At 39.6% G+C, this 18,509-nt stretch overlaps 1 protein-coding gene and 1 long non-coding RNA gene across 4 annotated transcripts in view; one reads left to right on the top strand and one right to left on the bottom strand.

Moving 5' to 3' along the window:
* Positions 1 to 18,509, top strand: part of LOC111264100 (uncharacterized) — a 64,478-nt gene that overhangs the window by 29,879 nt on the left and 16,090 nt on the right. The window lies entirely within an intron of this gene.
* Positions 6,830 to 18,372, bottom strand: LOC111264104 (uncharacterized). 2 transcript variants are annotated; one of them, XR_002682657.2, is made up of 3 exons: positions 18,094 to 18,372; positions 10,970 to 11,173; positions 6,830 to 10,014 (listed from the first exon to the last, which is right to left on the bottom strand). It is a non-coding gene; the product is annotated as an uncharacterized LOC111264104 (long non-coding RNA). The 2 variants fall into 2 exon arrangements; XR_015312564.1 differs by lacking the exon at positions 18,094 to 18,372 and having other exon boundaries at positions 10,970 to 12,338.

The raw sequence follows: 18,509 nt of genomic DNA, 5'->3' as shown, positions 1-18,509 counted from the left end.
TAGACAAACTTTACCTGCCTCGTCCGCGTAACGCTCGTAAATCTCGCTATTGTTGCCGTTTCTCTCCTATACCATTACGGCCAAAGCCATAACTAGGACGTAGAATATTTGACGATAAGTCACTGAAATTCCACTAGGACTTTGCCGTCTGTTAAATAGATACATCATGTCCGTGTCGCGACGTCAGCGATATTAACTCTTGCCAGCTAGAATAGACTTCGGAAATTGACGAAGTAATCGGTAATCATTCGCACGGACTCTCTATAGTCTGTTATTATATCAGTGTGTCTTGTTGATCCTATTACAAGCATTTTTACTAGTTATTTCATGTCAATCAGCAATAAATATGTCTATTTAATAACAACGCATAAACAGTATATGTATGTATGTATCTTCCGTAGCAATCAAATACTAAATACATCGATGCTATAATGACGTAATGGTAACTGCGAGAGGAAGTGTGGTAACAATTAGATGGCAAATGGAAATAACAGCATCTTCAGTATTTTTGTTCAAGAGGCCCTCAAATAGCTATAGCGAAGCATACATATATGCTTTATCGTCAAACATTTGTTTGCTATTTACGTTTTTTTATTTATTACTAATAAAAAAATTGTTGGCGTTGTTGTTCAAGCTACCTATAATGGTACCACCATCGTAGATATGAAAAGGCAAGTCTCGCGACAAATGGCCTTATCGCTTCTGCTGTTGTCGATCATCGCTGTTACTTGCGTGTTATCAAATCGACGAATAGATCAATTGCTAACCACCGTCGGCAGATTTATTTCGTCGGACGATACCCATTGCTTGCGAAATGAGGCGACAACAATACCAGCAATCGATTCTTCTGCTGCGGATTCAAAATGACGACAACTTCTTTTGAAGCGGCGAACTTTGCGGTTGGTGTTTACGTTACGTTACGTTACGTTACGTTACGCCTGTTCGTATGCGTGTACGTGAATTTAGCTGACCCGACGCACTTTCACTATTTCGTTACCCGGCGCGATTCAGAGGCACCCGGCAAATTTGCCCTTTTAATGCTACACGATTCATAAACATTATATGTGCTATGTTCCTGCAGAGTAACCGATTTCGGCTTCAGTTTTCCTCTGTATCGGTCATCGTTGCTGTTTGGCGGTATTCCCTCTGTCATCTAAACGCTGTCTACGTCATTTTGTAGGCATATATGTATATGTCCGCCCTATATAATATACATGTAGTGTATTATATGGGCCGGACACCGACAAAGAAGGGAAATGAATTTGGTAAAAAAGAACCCGTCAAAAATATAAACGAGTATTAGTAATATATATACATATATTTTATTATTATTATTACTAGACCTCAAATGTGAGTATCAAACGTCTAACTCTTTTTTTTTTTCATTTGACCTTAGCAAAGTAGAAATGTTATGTACAGCTTAGCAACTCCGTAGATATACAACTGAAAGCTATAGGGGCTATGTTACTAACGAAATAAAAACATCTGAATCTGAAATATATTTTCATTTCTGAGTGGGGCGAACCCGGGATTGACCCATTAATCTCAAGTAAAATAGTAAGACATTGTTTTTTGTATCAGTCATAACTTTAGTGTTGTTTTGTCATAGAGATTAGGTTATTTTCTCTCGAACACTATAGCTTCTTGCTGATCTTTTCGGGACCAAGTGGCACCTTACAGCTCCATAGATTACCGTCATTCAGCAAGCGATTAGTTAAATTAAAAAAGTTACAAAACTATGAAGGAGGAGTACAATTTGGCGGCAGCCACTAGCCAACTTTTATGTAAAAATAACGAGGAAAAAAACTGTGGTATGTATCATTCCACATCCAAAGCTACAATATGGATATCGTCGGAACTTTTCTCAAAATTAAAGGTTGCAATTGTTTATTTGCCAGATTGTTAAATACGTTCATCCGCTATTCATGGTGGCAAAAGGTAGCTAGTTTTTCCTGGAAGAATATTTAATGATGACAAAAAATTTAGACTTTGAATAGGGCTCAACAACTAGACGAATCTTCACCAAAATGAACATTTACCCGATATTGACGGCCTACATTGTCGCTAGTTTTCATGCGGATTCGAAAGAACTTGAGAGGGACTTCATTAAGGATCCTCGATAGGGTTTATATTCTAAATCGCCAGAATGGCCTAAAATGCTATTTTGATACTCTTAGGCTTTATATACAGAAATGAATTCTAGATTCTAGGAAAGAGAATTAATTGGCCAAGTCGGTCGCTAGATGAGCGTTAACAATTAGGATTCATACAATACAAGCATTTATATTTTCGAGTTATATTTATATAAATATATATATATATATATATATACACCATGAGGCATGATACTTCTAGCACTATAAAGTAATTGTCTAAATATCTATTTTTGTTTAGATACGGTCCTATAAACAACTCATAGAAAATGTTTGTACATCAACTACTATGTATAAGAGTGCGCTTTTTAAAACTTGAAAAAAAAAACATAAAAAGTATACCTATTAGGTCTTTGTTGGATGCCATTACTCTTTTGAATGATGCCTCTTCAGATACTCCATCATTCCTTAATGTGTATACAATCTTACTCTGCAAATTCAATTTTCATGTACTGATTTGATTGATGTACCTATATTAATTAGCAATATTATACTATTTAACCTTACGATCTTTCATATATGTAAACTATTAAAATGTTTTAATTATTCGCCATGATGACCGGTCTTCGTATGCGGTACAAGACTATATGAAGCTGCTTTCAATATGTCTCGTTTTCTACACGTTCGCCATTTTTTGCTGATCATGGCGGTTCAGAACTTTGCCTCGTGGTGAATCCACTGAGACTAGCGCTACATAATACAAGACGAACGTTTAGCCATTTAAATACAATACGTATGGATTCTTCGACGATCGTAACGTACTATACGATTTTGTTTGTGCACATTAGCACATAGAGACGTCGTGAATACCCCGTTGTCGTACTGGTCGATAGGGGATTAACTTCTCCAATAGTGAGCACGCATCGTGCGATCCGTATGTCATGCATCTTCTTTTCTACAGTATTTGCATACGTTGCACGCTGCATGGGGTAGAATACCTGGGGTACGTTTACTGATCAGATTACTGATAACAGCTGAACGTTGTGTTTGTTGTTTGTACTCCCGTTACTCCTGCCGCTATTTTCTATACTATAGTTGTAATGTTAAAAACGAAAATAAAAATTGCGTTAATAAAATTTTATTCGCATTCAACTGGTTTCGTTCGTCTTCATTACTTTGTCGTCATCGTCCGTTCATTAATTTCGTGCCGATTAATTCAACGCCAAAAACCCAACACAGAGTGTTTCTTGGCCCGCGCGTCTCTGTTTGCCGATGTGCACTGTTCTTCTCATATATCCAATCTCTTATATACGAACACATACGCATGCACACGCACATGCGGATAGACCCGCTTCTGCGATACGTAAGTAGTTAAAACATTTTTTCAAATTATAGAAGCGTCAAGTAACGGCAGGTCGCAGACTTACAAGCCTGTAGCCGGCAAAGGACGTTACCAACAAGCCAATTGGGCTCTAACATCCCGAACCGGCATTTTCGCTTTCGTTCGTCAACAACGATGGTGGCGTCGTGTAGCTAAGCAGATGTTTACGTCGATAGAAGTTATTTGGGGACCAATTATTGAGCCGAGGAGAGCCAGACCGCGGTCCCGGTTAACATCAATCAAAAATTAGCTATGGCCTGAGTAAGCAACTAGCTAGATTGACTATCTAACTCGCTTCGAAGGCAGACTAGGACAAAGCCAAGCAGAAGGTAACGCAATGATGCTCCGTTGTATTGCGATAAGTACTGCTCGCAGCTCCTGTTAAGGCCTTTATTGCTACTATTGCTGCTGTTAGCCTAACGGTCCACTGTAGGAGCACGAGCGTGCTGTCGTAGAATGCTCATGATGTATGATCGTATGTACACGTACGTATCTCTATTCGGTCGTTATTGCTGTTCGTGACGAAAAATAACGGCAAGAAATTTCGCATGAATATGGGAAAGGATGGAAATGAGGGAAAGGTGGGCTTCTAGTTTGCGACGCAACAATCAATCGTTGGAGGTTTGAAGGGCTACAATTTGTGTGCATGGTTAGTTATGGCTACGAACGAGATTCGGTATTTGATTTGATTCAAATTTGCAGACGCTTTCGGTGACTACGATTACCATTACCAGCGCTGCTGCATGAAATGTTTTTCCTGCTGAGCGTTGGCTGTATCCACAAGCAATGTATAGTAACAAACCCATTCTGTTTACTGGATAGCAAACATCGCCCACCTATGTTGAAGTTGGAAGATTGCTCGTAGTTAAGGCCACTGTTGTTGCCCTCTTTGAATACCTTTATTGATTGGTCACTATACAATTAATTTGTACTGACGCATTTCAGCTTAATATGTTTTATTTGTGTATGTGACTGAGATATCGTACCTACACGATTTCGTATCGTGGCGGGAGAATGTAGAAGAAGCCCATGTTATGGGAATCCGCATTATAGCTTTTTAGATATTCTCTGCGTTTGTTTGATGGATTTATAATCTTAAACAAGTGACTTTTGACATTTGACGACTGGATTGGATCTGAATTGCCACTTTTGGCATTCACCTTCGGAATCGTCATTTTTTTCGTTTATAAACGACAGCCTCAGCATACATACGAGATGTGATTTCGGATAGCAGGATAGACGTGTCCGCTCTGAAACACCCGCAGGATCGGCACGCTTCATGCACAAACAGACCTCGTAATCGACCAATCTCAATACTATTACTTGAATACCACTTTCGAAAAGCATCGAGCCTTAAACAGGCTCCCTTTAGATCTACGGTAGCTAACAACAAAGTCACTATTTAAACCGCTAGTTTTTTAAACCGCAGAACGACCATTTTATTGACTCTGATGGCCGCATATTATAAAAACATTTCTACTGTGAAGCTTCGTTTTACCAGATCGTCGCACAATATTTAGGTACAATGTTTGAGTAACATAAAACCATCATTTGCAGACGGAGTCCACTTTATTGCCGCTATATTCCATTTCACTCATTGCGTCAGTAATCCGTACCGGCGTTGGGTGGATTAACTGAAGCAGTTAATCCATCCTTCTGGCTAAAACAAGTATTTGGGAACCCTACTGTAATCAAAAGCCAGGCTCCACCTGCTTTTACCGCTTAGTATTGCTTTCAATGTGAAGGCTCCTATCTCGAACAATTTCTGTAAGTTTATTTGAAAAGTGTGAAGTTAAGAAGACAAGGAGCGGAATCGGCATGAGGAAGAACGCAGCGACAGGCACCTGAGATTTATTTTTTGTTTTTGGGTATTTTTGCCGTAAGGATTCGTCGTTTGAGGCAATCAAGAATCCCAGGCATATGGTACTTACGAGTTAAGGAAGTGCGTTGCATTAACGGACAAGTAGAAATAATCGTTTTCGGTGAAAAAAGATGAAGTCTTTACGGTTCGTCTTTTATCCGCTATGCGGGGTAGCCGTGGAGAAACTCCGATATGACCGCAGTAACAAAGCAGAAGCGTGGAAACGCGAAAAGGACAAAAGGGCTTCCTAAGGCGAATAAGATATGACATCATAGTTAAATGCTGTTACATTCGAAAATTCTTCGTACAACAGTTCAACTAGAAAACGTCGAAAGCTACGTCAAGTCACTAGGCATATTGAAGTTCTTCAGAGCAATGCAACGTCGTGATGAGCTGGTTACCTTCAGAACTAGCCGCTGCACCACATATTTTCAAAGTTTTTTTTTTTGGTTAAAGGACGAAAATCCCTTTACCGAGAGTTGTGAGACACTTTACGTAAGTAGTACTACGTATGAGTAAAAAAAAAAACTTTTTTAAGCTTAGTCTTTTTTTTTTCAATTTTAAGCTTAAAAATTTTAGGCTTAAGTAAGCGGCAGCGAAAAGCTCATCAGAAGGTCCTGATTTTTGAAGCATAAATCTGAAAGTTTTCTCATGCGTTATAACTTCAAAACAGGTCAAGGCTACCTGGCTGTTTCGAGTTTTACGCCGTCCGGCGCCGCTGTTAGGCAGTCCGTCGGACGGTTGGCTCTCAGCGTTTCTCTACCTGGATTCGAATCTTACGATGTGTCTCCTGGATTAGTAGCTTAGGTAAACAAGTCTATCGGGAGATTGCAAGTGACCATTTATCATCGTGGATATTTTCGAATGTGGGGCAAATTACGGAATCCTACCAATGGCCAGACCATTAAAAAATAGCTTTTCAACGGTAAGGTCGCTGTAACGATTTCCTATGCTTCGCACCCAACTCGTTTTGTGGCTACTGTAGGTAATTGGCTGGTGAAATACGACGGCGTTAAGCGGAAGCTTTCGGAAACGCTTGTCGGCGTCTCCGAACATGGAAACGACATACGCACAAGAATCAGCAATGCAAAATTGTACGGCATTATTTCGAAAAAGTGAAGCTTGAGCTTTCAATAGCGGTAAACCGTTCAGCTGTTTTCGTAATGCGAGGCTTAAAGTTCTTTTGAAAAATGTATCCGTCTTGAACGGACTAGCTCGAACTAAAGACATTGTTCCACGGCGACAGAGTGCCCGTTTTACTGTCTAAATGGGTTGAAAAATCTCACAAAAGCAAGACCTTTACCGAATGCGTTCGTAGCACGAGGGGGCTTCTTGCTGATGTTCGCTCGCTATTACAACCGATTGTAAGAAAAACACCTCAACTTTGCAACGCACATTTTTACTATCTGCGGTTTTAGGACACTACAATTACTATTCATTTACTTACACTCATAAGACGATAATAATAACAACAACAAAAAAAACAAACAAAAATCTGTTTCACGAAGAACATTACACACTTAGTTTATGATAACTGTAAACACGCCACAAGTTTGCTGCTACGTAAATCGCTACTATTCTCGGATGTGTTTTATTTACACCAACTTTTTAGTCAAATTTTATTTTAAATCCAAATTATTGACGAATTTTTTGCGAATCTGTAAAAGTATATTATATAGCAAATTGTATAAACTGAACGCATGAATATACTTCGTCTGTCACTATTGTTTAGTAGAAAATAAGGGATTTAAATACTGTCGATAAAGACCATCAGTCAACCGGTCTGGGTCAAGGACAGATTAGGATCATGGCTTGATAAATAACATAACGCTGAAGCTACTATTTACATATTCGAAATAGTCTGTTACACGAAGACTGGACTAAATATTCCGACGAGAATTTCGGTTTGTATTTGATGACACTCACGACGTTACGCAACTGAAACTGAACTCCGCCCATGGCAGGCAATCATCACAGTTTGCCCTACAAAGGCTAAACATCACGAGATACGTTGCATTGGACATACCATTCATGAACAGTAATTATGCTATATGTAACTTTAGTTTTACATAGACATTTCCATAATTGGTAGGGCAGGACTTGTACGTGAGCCTGCCAGCTTTCATTATGGCCTGCACGTCGACGAATTCTATTTTTGTTAAGCGCCCATTATTTAAGTGGGTAGGCGCCACCTTAAGACGATCTTGCCAGACTTATGTGGGTTTCTCTTTAGCGCCCAAATCAAACGGCATAGTAATAATATGCGATAGTAAGCTTGCGCGAATGCTCAAATATCTAAATGTTATTAGATCACTTAGAAAAATTGTTGGTTATTTTAACAAACCAGAGAACCTTCGCATAGTTTTCTGCAGATTTACCATTGTGTGTCACTATACGTTTACATCTGATTTGAAAGGCAAGCGATTCATACTCAGACGAATGTTACCATCGGACCTGTTTTTCAGCTAATTTAATTTACTTGAAAGAAATAGTCACTAAAAACGAGAATCAACTGGATATAATAGTATCGTAATATTTTAAACAATTACGAAAACTGAACTTATAAGTCAGCGTTTAAGTAAGGGCTATCAATATATGCACCTTTTACCATGTTAATTGTAGTGTGTTTGAGCGATTTTTCTATTAAATGCCAATCAAATATATCTAAGCGTATAGCTAACGGGCAATTACCAGTTTAAATGGGACACTGTCAACTGCAGTTCGTACTCTACCTAAATGCTCACTTGTGACTGCCTCTGTGTTAATAACACCTGCTTAATTTTCCATTTTCTGACGTAAACAACGTACGGACACAAACAAATAAACGATTATTAGCGTTGGGTAATTGTAAGATAAAAAAGACAATAGTTAAAGAATCTATATGGACCTATGGGGCTTCGATAAGCCTACCTAAAATTATATTGAAAATTTCTGTTTGTTTACAAGTTGTACCAGCTAGCATCTTCGTCTAGTTCTCGTAGAGCGCACAGTTTCGATGAATAATCATTTACCATTCAGAACGGTAATTGTCTTCCGGTGCTATAAGTCCTTAAAACCGAAGGTAAAACAAAATATTCCGCGATAATTAGCTCGAAATGGTTTATACTAAGTTATAAAACCGTGTAACTAGAAACGGCAGTGCATTTTATTGTATCGCATGGTTTGCAATCGGCACTACTACGTACTGATAGAGAATGTTGTTTTTTATTTGTATCCTATTTATTTATACATTATTTATTATAATTAAGAAAGTAATATTCATTTTATTGATCAATCTATAAAGTTACGAAGATACTATTAATGTACATGTTATTTGTCAGTGTTATTTCTACACCAGCCATCTGGACATAAGCGTTCCTACGCGTTCCAGGCTGCAACTATTTTAATGTGTTTCACAGGCAAGTTTTCAGTGCTAGAAAACGCATTAAGTGAACATCGTGTTAACAACCTTTGCTAATATTTGTTTTTAGGTCAGAGACCATCTTGAAATCAGTTTTAAATGACGTGATATTATTAGGTCTTACGCACGTGAAAGGGGCAATAAAATCAGCATCGTTCACATCATAATCTTCACTGTGTTTGTTGGTACATGCCGTACTGTCGATTCCAAACTTTCCATCGATATTGCTATTAGACTTTTACGCCTTATTAAATATCTGGGGATCGACTTCTTTAACTTAGCCCCTTACAAAAAGAATTCAAATCGGATAAAAATTGGATAACACGTCACGGAACGAGCTACCACTTGTCCTTTCTTCTGTCCTTCTTCACTGATCCACCCACAACAACCGGTTCTAATGCCAACATCGCCCTACAGCGATATAGAATGGTCTCCGACGGAAGGGCGACTTGTAGTTCTAGCTAGTAGCTGTTGAACGCCCGAGGCAAAATACCATGACGGTCGGTCATTGAAGTCACGCTGTGGGACGTGACAACAGCGCACACAGCCATCTGACTGTTGTGTGGACTTTTACTACAGATATTGTCGAACAGTTCAGCTTTGCTATCAATGTGTTGGCTGTCGGATGGGCCGAACTGGGCCGTAAGTTACAATACAGCCCGCGCTCTTCCTCAGAGGAACAGACGATACATCGGATCCGAAACGTTCAGAAGACACATTGAAGGCGACGGCAACGCCAGGAGTACCAACAGCACCGCAAATAGCGCAATCGTCTTACAAGGTGGCTTCCTTCGCGACTGGCTCCTGTTTTCCTGATTTAGCTGAGAGTGCTCCGACAAACTTTAGTCGTACTAAAGCGACGGTGCTTTCCTATAGAGGAAGCGGAATCAGCTGAAGCCGGGCTCCGATGCAGATGAGTTAGCGAAACATATCAAACGAAAGAAAAAGAAATCGTAGGAACAGTAGCAATGTCATGACCCGTCCCTAGACTACGTAAAACAGGACGAATGTCCCCGATGACGTCGGCTGGCGGAACAAGCATTCGATCTGTGACGATATACACGATCGGTTCGGCTTTACTGATAAGTCTCACTTCCATCAGCGGGAAAATAGTGAATAAATCGGTTGTATTTGAATTAGCTTGTTTCATCTAAAGACTGCACCTGGTGCGTCGAGTAACTAGCGATCATCCAACAAGCGCATTGCAGACGATATCGATGGTAAATCAATCAAATGTCGGAAAGACAGCCTTTCGTTATATGCAGACTATACAACGAATCTGTAATCAAAACGAAAGAAGATTCTAAACAAGTCAAAGAATAGAGCTGTTGTTGGGGCACATTTTTTTTGTTTACTGTGACTCTATTTTGGCATAAATGTCGATTTATTTGGCTTTTCGATCCTGTAAAATAGTAGCTACTGATTACATATTGGTTCCTTAGCATGATCAACTGTAAAACATTTGTTTTGACGCATCCCTTATTCAAGTTGTTTTGGAGTTAACCTTGAGATGAAACCAAACTAGTCTGATAATTTTTTAAATGAGAGGTTCACTAGTGCTGTTACGCGCCTGTCAAAGGCGGACGTGATCATTTCTGTCCCAGGACATCAAGGGACTCAGGTTCCGAAGGACAAGGATTGCCTCCAACTAAGGCTATTTATTGCTTATCTGGGGCTGTGGCCTAGAACTATTGCGTTACTACTTCGGGTGGTTTATTGATTTAGACATGCATTAGGCCATAAAATTAAAGTTGTTTTGTTCGATAATGTTATCTATAAAAGTAAACAAATCCTAATATGCAACGAACGTGGAAAGATTCATTTATATATCGATAAATAGGCCACTTCAGATCTCATCTATACTCTCTGCTGGTTGTTCCAATAGCCGTTGAAACAGGCTAATCCTGCTCATGTCCCAATAAGCTATCCTATTCCGGAGAGCACAGATCTGAGCCCGGTAGAAATGAGCTATCAAGTATCGTCTTAAGTATATAAGGCCCAAGTATAAGTCTACAGTATCTAAAAACAGCTATGTTGATTCACGTCGCAATTATACCATTTCGATATACCATCTTAGTTCACAATAACTATCAACAACCCACCGCTAAGTAGTAGGCCCTTCCCTACAGATCAGACGTTATGATAAAAATATGTTTTCTTTTTTTTTTTTTTTTTTTTTACCTATTTTTTTATGTCTCTCTGTCCATAAGTAATAACTTATAACTTTGCCTTACCCGGTTCGCACGCACTGTCGCGCCGCATATGACGACCGATGTTGAATCGGCTATTTCAAGCAGAAGCTCCTGTGACGACTGCAGCGGCAATAGTCTATTATGCAAAACGACGAATTGCGAGGCAGTTTTTGTTGTTGTTGTTATTGTTGTTCTTGAACACCTTCCCCGTTTCCTACTCGGCTACTTTAAAACCGATTGTTGTTGCTGTAATAACAATAACAACAATGAGAGTAATATTATTAACGATAATAGAAATGACGCCAGCGGTCGTTGTTTCAATGGCGCAATAAAATCTGCATAAACAGCAAGGGCTGGCTAGTGCGATCAGCAACCACGTGTGATCTACTCCACTTATACGAAGCAAAGGTATCCAACGACGACTGATCAAAAGCGAGCATGGAAGCTGCAGGCCGATGGCCACTGCGCCGATTCCTATTTTGGTCGCAAAAATACAAAATAAGAAACTGGCAGGCAGAGCATTTACGTGTCCAACAATTTCTTACGACTACAGGTGGTGTTCCTGTCTCTTCCACCTGTAATGCCATGCCAATGATAATAATAGCACTACCCGTAATAAAGGGATACACAGTTTATTTTAATAGATGACGGCAACGGCACTTTCAATTTGTATCCTCTAATTATTCGAAAATAGCTAAATAGACAAAAATGTTGACAGTGAATCTAAAAGCAATTTGCTATATTTTTGTCAATGTAACTATTCCTGCAAATGTCGTCGTCGTCGTCATTCGCACCCAGCGATCGACCCAGGCATAAACAGCGTCAGTTTTAGGTGCTGCTGTGGCCACTGCGACGATAAACAAATATCTTCTTATTCACTAAATTTGCTGCCCAGGTTTATTTTTCTCCCGCTTCCTCCATGCGTTCACCTGCGTTTCGGAATAAAAATCAAATAGTACAAATCCCTGTGTTCTCATTCATTTTCACACTGTTTTCTCTTCCTTCATCGGTATCACACATCAGAAGAGACAGAAGGTGACGGCTTCACTTTTTACGCTACAAATATTTGCTCCTCCGTCGTTGGGGCTTCGCGTGTTTTTGAGTGTACGCACACTCGTTTGTCATTTTCGTTCGTCTTTTGCCTGGCGCTACGTTTCTACGTCTAGTGTTTTTCTTTTCGGATATTTTTTACCGCTCTTTTTGCGACGGGCTCTTCCGTCCATCACGACAGTTGCCTCTACGACGAACACGCCGACGTGGTCACGTCCATCTTCCAAAGGGCATCTTTGCACCTTCGCTGGGTGCTTCTCACCCAACATATGACTGCTTAGCTTACGTGAACAATTGTCGTCCCAGCAATACTAGAAACGGAGGTCTATAAGATAATCAGCTGTCGTCCCGCTAGCGTGCGAACCCGCTTTAACCAATTATCTATTCGATATAGTTAATCTGCTCGCAGAAATAGTAACCGTGATCGTCATACTCGAACGGGCAGTTGTCTAGTAATCATCAGCACCGCAGCCATCATTAATTAGAAACGTGTAACTCATTTGTTTCGTTATGTACTTTGCCTGTGGATATACCTCTGTGCGCGCTAATATAGGCGTTTACATATGCTAAGGTGTAACAACATATCAAATATATACGGACATATTTTTTGTCATAACCCTACTTCGCATCTTTCTGGGCGTATTTCACTGGGGCAATTAGTAGGCAGCGTGACGTAGCAGGGTCGTTATAACAGCAGGTCCGTGGGAGTGGGCCTGTGTGCGTGGATAACAACGAAGTGGAGTACGGGCTGACCCAACTGGTAGCACGAACACTGAACTACCGCTTTCTGTCGCTAATTAGGAAAACGATATGAAAATCAGAAGGACTTCGATACAGCCCAGTGGGCCGTGCTTTACGGTAGTGGTTAGTTTTGACCAAGCTGCAATTATCATCGCCCAAGCAGACTGCACGATGCACGTGGGTTGACGATAGTTTTGTATGCTAAATTTAGACATAAACTTGATTATGAATCATCGAGCGCAGTAGATCAATAGATGGAGAAATGAGCCAAGTTCTATACTGATAAATTAATCCGTTCTATTTAGTTACTCAACGATATTGCTTTATTTGCTAAATATCTTTGTTTTTTTTTCGAATAGAAAATGTTCGGGAAATAAACAGCGATGAAGGGCCACATAAAGGTGGCAGCTCTTAATGCCTATGAGCTTGAGCTGAATCAATTATGTACACTTTGATATACGAATTCAACATTATTCGTGTTATATTCGGTTTTTTTTTTTTTTTTTGTCAAGGCCAATGCCGCTTTAATCAGTCGGGCTGTTACGATCTTTTTTTTTTCAAATAACAAATAAGTAGAAAGCTTAGTATTGAAAATATTCGTGATTATCACGGAACTGCTTTCCAGCTAGTATACTGGATACTTTATTTTCATCTTTCATCTTTTACGCGAGCTTGCCGAGACTGCCAAAACAAAGCAAACAGGAGGCATCGAACCATTTATTTCACCCTAGGAACCGATGAAGCCATCTAGGCCCTTCGGAAATCAATGATCTATGGATTCACACGCTACAATCTAATCAGGATTCAAATCGCGATCATCTTCAGTATTAGAACGTTATGTTTGTGGTAGGTTCCTCTTCAGCCGCTAGATACACCTATCTAGATAGATTTTTGTTAAATACCCGCCACTGAAACCTCTGCGTGTGAAGGCGGTAGAGCGGAGTAAAGATTCTATTATATTCGACCAGTCGATAATACTTCCAAACGTTTTGCTACCTTAGTGGAAGTTGTCAGACGAAACCTTTACTTGATCTTAGAGGGCTATTCCTTGCTTTTACAAGTTGCCACCTTCTACTTGCAGGTTGCAGCCAAGATTAGCTTACAACCTCCGGGAGAGTAAAATAAATAAACTTATTAAATAAATTAACCAATAAAACTGCTTCGGTTGTGAGCTGACAAACGTGAATGGGTCGCCCACTTAAATGGGATGACGGTGATCAATGGATTCTTTACGCGTAAGTAAAGGACCTAGTTTACGTGTAGCGTCGTGGTCATAAATAACTGCCCTATGATCCGCATAACGCGTCCGGCCAATACCTAATTTGAATAAGCTCACTGTTAAGTGGATATATCTTTCTACCGAACACAGCTGTTCTTCGCGATGAGTTTATTGTACAGCTAGAGGAAAAATAGTATAGTAGACTAAACACAGAGTTTATTTACAACATAGTCTAAAAAACGGTCCTCTTTTATGACGTCCTTTTTCTTAAGGGTTCTACAGACATGATGCATTTAACCTGAACGTTCGATGGGTCACGTCAGAACTAGTGTCGTCGCGTACGATTTGTACAGGTGACATAGTTTCTCGCTCATCAATATATTATGAATTCGATGTATGTATTTATCATGAACTAGTAATACTGCGGTGGTCGATTTCCGTCGGCAGCTAGAAAATATTGCAATTAATTGATTAATTTTTATCTCTGTGTGAGATTACGTGTTAACTGTGTACGTTTTAATTTCGAAAAAAGAGAGAGACTACTTGTCAAGGCTTAGAAAATTGGCACATGACAGTGAGATAATAGGATTAGAAAAGTTTTGTTCGAAGGCAATTTAAATTGGCGCGGCAGACTCATTCGCGACACGGAAAGAGTTATCGTCTGCGAAAACATTTGGATATGTTTGATTTTGTTGCGGTACCGCAAAGGTTGCAAGAAGAACGGAATTTATATAATGTAAATGTAACCCGGCAGGTATGTGTTACGTGCCGGGCAGGTATTATGTTTCGTATTGCGGTCTAGAATATTTCAATTCACGGGACGAAGGTAGCGAAATCAGAGTATAAAAGCGACCAGAAAGGGGAACGTCCGGAAAATTGAATTCGTACAGCGTCTGGTTCACTTTCTAAAATATTGTTTTAAGTTCTTTATTGCGCAACTGGAAAGAGTTTCCTACAAATATTTACTGTTTTGAACCGTTATTCATGCAAGATACAATCGAAATATCAGCTGATTAGGCTTGTTCATGTTAAATAGAGATGCCGGTTGTTTTCTAAAGCATTACAATTCCTGTGGCTGTGACAAGGGATACATATGCAAACGATAGGTGAATGGCGGAAGGAATAACTTCGAAATTTACTTAGGTTTAAAATTATTCGAAAATTGTTAGCCCTAGTAACTACATTGGATCATCGTTATTAAACAATAACGAGATTTAGCCATTAACCATTATGAACCAAATTTTTTCCGTTCAAGCCAAGTTCCGTCCGAACCAAGTTTGCCTTACAGCTTGGTTCACCATGGAACCATAAGGCTTCAAAATAAGCAGTTTTAGTTGGCAGGTCCATGTTGATATAGGCACCTTGAATATAACATATTTAATAGTTAAGCAAAGTTTTTGGGGTGCGCTGTTAATTAGGTAGATTTCTCATTAAGTATATACATATATAAAGATTACAGTATGTATAATATAACGTGCTCGTTTAGAAAAAAAAAAGCCTTCAAGCTTTTTGCTTTTTTTTTTTTTCTTTCTCTTTGCTTTGGCCTACCCTTGACCTAAAGAGTTTCAAAAGTTTCCTAAAGATTTCCTAAAGAAAGACCTAAGGAGTTTTGTCCGAAAAGTACGTAAATGTATATACAGACGCTCCATGCAACTATTCTTTTAATAAAACGTCTTATAGAAAAAAAGGACGTTCATTAAAATGGCTTCGGTGTATTTTATAGTGACACGTACGTATATTCGTCTACACGTCGAGACGGAAAGATGCTAGTCCGACCCTTCGAATGAGAACGAAACTTTTTTCGAAGCTGTTTGGATAACTTCGCTGTTGAAGTCACACATATTATTAATAGACGCCTGCCTGCTCGTTTGAACTAGTCTGCTTAGGCACACGCGACAGCTTCCACGGTATGTAAATGTATTATGAGTTGCGACTCGCAGTCTGCCTGTCGTCCCTTCCGTCCGTTCGGGGTTGTTTGTGAACTCACAACAGGAAAAAAGTATTTTCTTCAACTTACCCTGTGTATTGTTGAATAGGTAAGTACATGCTATTATTTGACGTAAACAGATAGACAATAGCGCGACATGAACCAAAAAGACAAAAAAAAAAGTTTCGCCTCCTCACGTAAGTTGACTTTTTGGAACAGAACAAGTTGGATTAGTTAGTGATTCGCTGTTTTAAGCGTCCGCGTTTCAGAAGGACGATACACGAACCACTTTCATCTAACGATCTTGGAACGCCACTGTATCAAACGGGCTGTATCAGATTAGTCAAATGATACTTTTATGAAAATTTCATAAGTGTAAATAATTTAAAAAAGTAGAGCCTGAATTTGGTCTACTTGTACTTTTTTTGAAGACGCCGAAAACTGCTGGAACAATCAGAAGGATACGAAGTAAGCAGATCTTGAGTTTTCTGCTGGGCATAGTCTTGGTTGGGCATATTATAGCTAACCTGATCCAATCTTATTATACGTAAAATGGTGGCAAACAAACTTCTGGCATCACGAAGTTGCTGTTCAATTAGCTAAAAGCAGCACTCAGCGATCTATTCGTGTACGAATAACCTTTATCATTTAATTAGCGTTTAAAATTTCAGCTAGAACAAAGCAGAGGTATCTAAAATTGAAGATAGTCCCTGAAATATTAGAGCTGCTCCATTTCTAAATCGATTTTCATGTCTAAATCGTGTGGTCCAAAGTGGGTTGTGCTATAAGAACGCTGAAATAGTAGGGTATACAGTATTGAAAAAGGAAACGCTAGAAGTTCGAACGATAACGTTTGGATAAAAGAAGACTACATAGAGATAGGTGGCCGTATAAAATAACTGGCGATTTGAAGAGTTCATTCAAAACGACGTAAGTGAAAATATTTAGCTAATAGGAATAGTAAACATAAATAGTAATACCTATACATATACTGTATCAGTTACCTATTATATGTCATGAACTTACGCAGCTATCATCTCTAAAGCAAGTAAGGCCTCTGTAAATTTCATCGTGGATAAAAGGCACAGGTCATATTATAGAGGCTCCGGTCCACTAATCAGAGACAAACTGAAAAGACTACTGCTATTTTAGGCGCCTTACATTTTTGATGCGTTTCGTTTTCTTTTAATTTATAATATACATAAAAGTATCACGCGATGAGATATTCAAAAAGGAAGTATCAATAAAAATAGGCGCCGATAAAAATGCTATAGACTTCCCAACAACGCGATGTGTTTCCTGGTGCGATAGCAAACAGTATAACTCGACTCGATTACAATATTTCCTGTTTCCTAAGATCGAAATGTCTTTCACTATTTGGCCACTTTGAAAGAAAATATTACCTAATTCTATTCGCATATGTAATTTTATCATATTGGCTCAGCTCGATAAATTACAGGCTGGTAGCTTAATAGCCCGAGGCTCTTTTGCGCACGATGTGACATTTTACCGCTTTCAGATTTCGGCTTTTTTGCCCTGTCAGCAATAGAAGACTAATCCATTTTACGGGGAGTCGTGCAGTTGATCACTTACAGTTAAACTTGTCTCAAGTTCTACAGACAATTAAACTACGGCGTCGAAATGCCAGCTGCAGCACTTCCAAGAGACAACTAACTACTGACAAGTTAATGATACTAACTAGTGGCAAAGACACGAAAGCTCGCCAACACTGGAGCAGTCGAGTCGTTGCCACTTGGCCACCATCAACCGTCAAGTCACAGAGCGAAACAGACGCTGCAGCCACCGTCATCATGTAGTTGTCGTCAGCGGATGTTTGCCGCGATTTATCTACTGCCATGGTATATGTTCAATAGCTGGGGGATTTCAAAAGAGTCGGGTCATTTTTTTTTTTTGCCAATTTCGGGTGTCAGTCCCCCAGCAGAATCTGCTACATCTCAATGGGACACACACTGCCGACTCGTTGACCTTTTATGACAGACGCAAATATAACTGCACACGCACAACGACGACAACGATACCGCGTACCTACATACTTCGAAGGGAAGAGCGAATATCGTTTGAAACGTCGTTTTTTAAAAGGCCTTCCCATTCGGCTGCTGCAGCACATACATCATATCTTATTGTAAGATTAGAATTTTTTTTCGTAAGTACGTCAGGTACAACGTAGACTCGCTTAAATCAAGGCTTGTGAACATAAAGTATACATACTTTTGTACGTCTCTGCTTATCGGTGACATTGTAGCCTATTCGTGTCCGTGAGCTGTATAGGGCCACATGGAAAAAACGGGTCGCATACCTGCCGTACGCTGCTGGACAGCCGACCGAAAATCGTGATGAATTTCTGTAGTGTAAGACATTCAACAGTGACTTTATGCAAAATGAGCAGTCTTAGTACTAGTCCTACTTGACCAAAAAGTTCCTTGTCAGTAGCGTTATTTTTGCATGATGGGCCACCGCCACCCTGTCAGAGTGAAGCCAAAACCACGTGTGGCTTAGGATTCGTTTTTAAGGCCCGGTTATCTATTCCTATCGACGGATTTGGCTACTGGCAAATAGAGGGAGTTCCTTCTGTGTAGTAAAACAAATGCATGTGTAGAATAACTGAAATGTCCAGCGTACCATAG

The sequence above is a fragment of the Varroa jacobsoni genome, unplaced genomic scaffold (genome assembly GCF_002532875.2).
Source record: "Varroa jacobsoni isolate VJ856 unplaced genomic scaffold, vjacob_1.0 scaffold_821, whole genome shotgun sequence".
In the NCBI taxonomy this organism is placed as follows: domain Eukaryota; kingdom Metazoa; phylum Arthropoda; class Arachnida; order Mesostigmata; family Varroidae; genus Varroa; species Varroa jacobsoni.
Note: the sequence above shows the minus strand (reverse complement) of the source record. Positions and strands in the feature narration are given on the sequence as shown.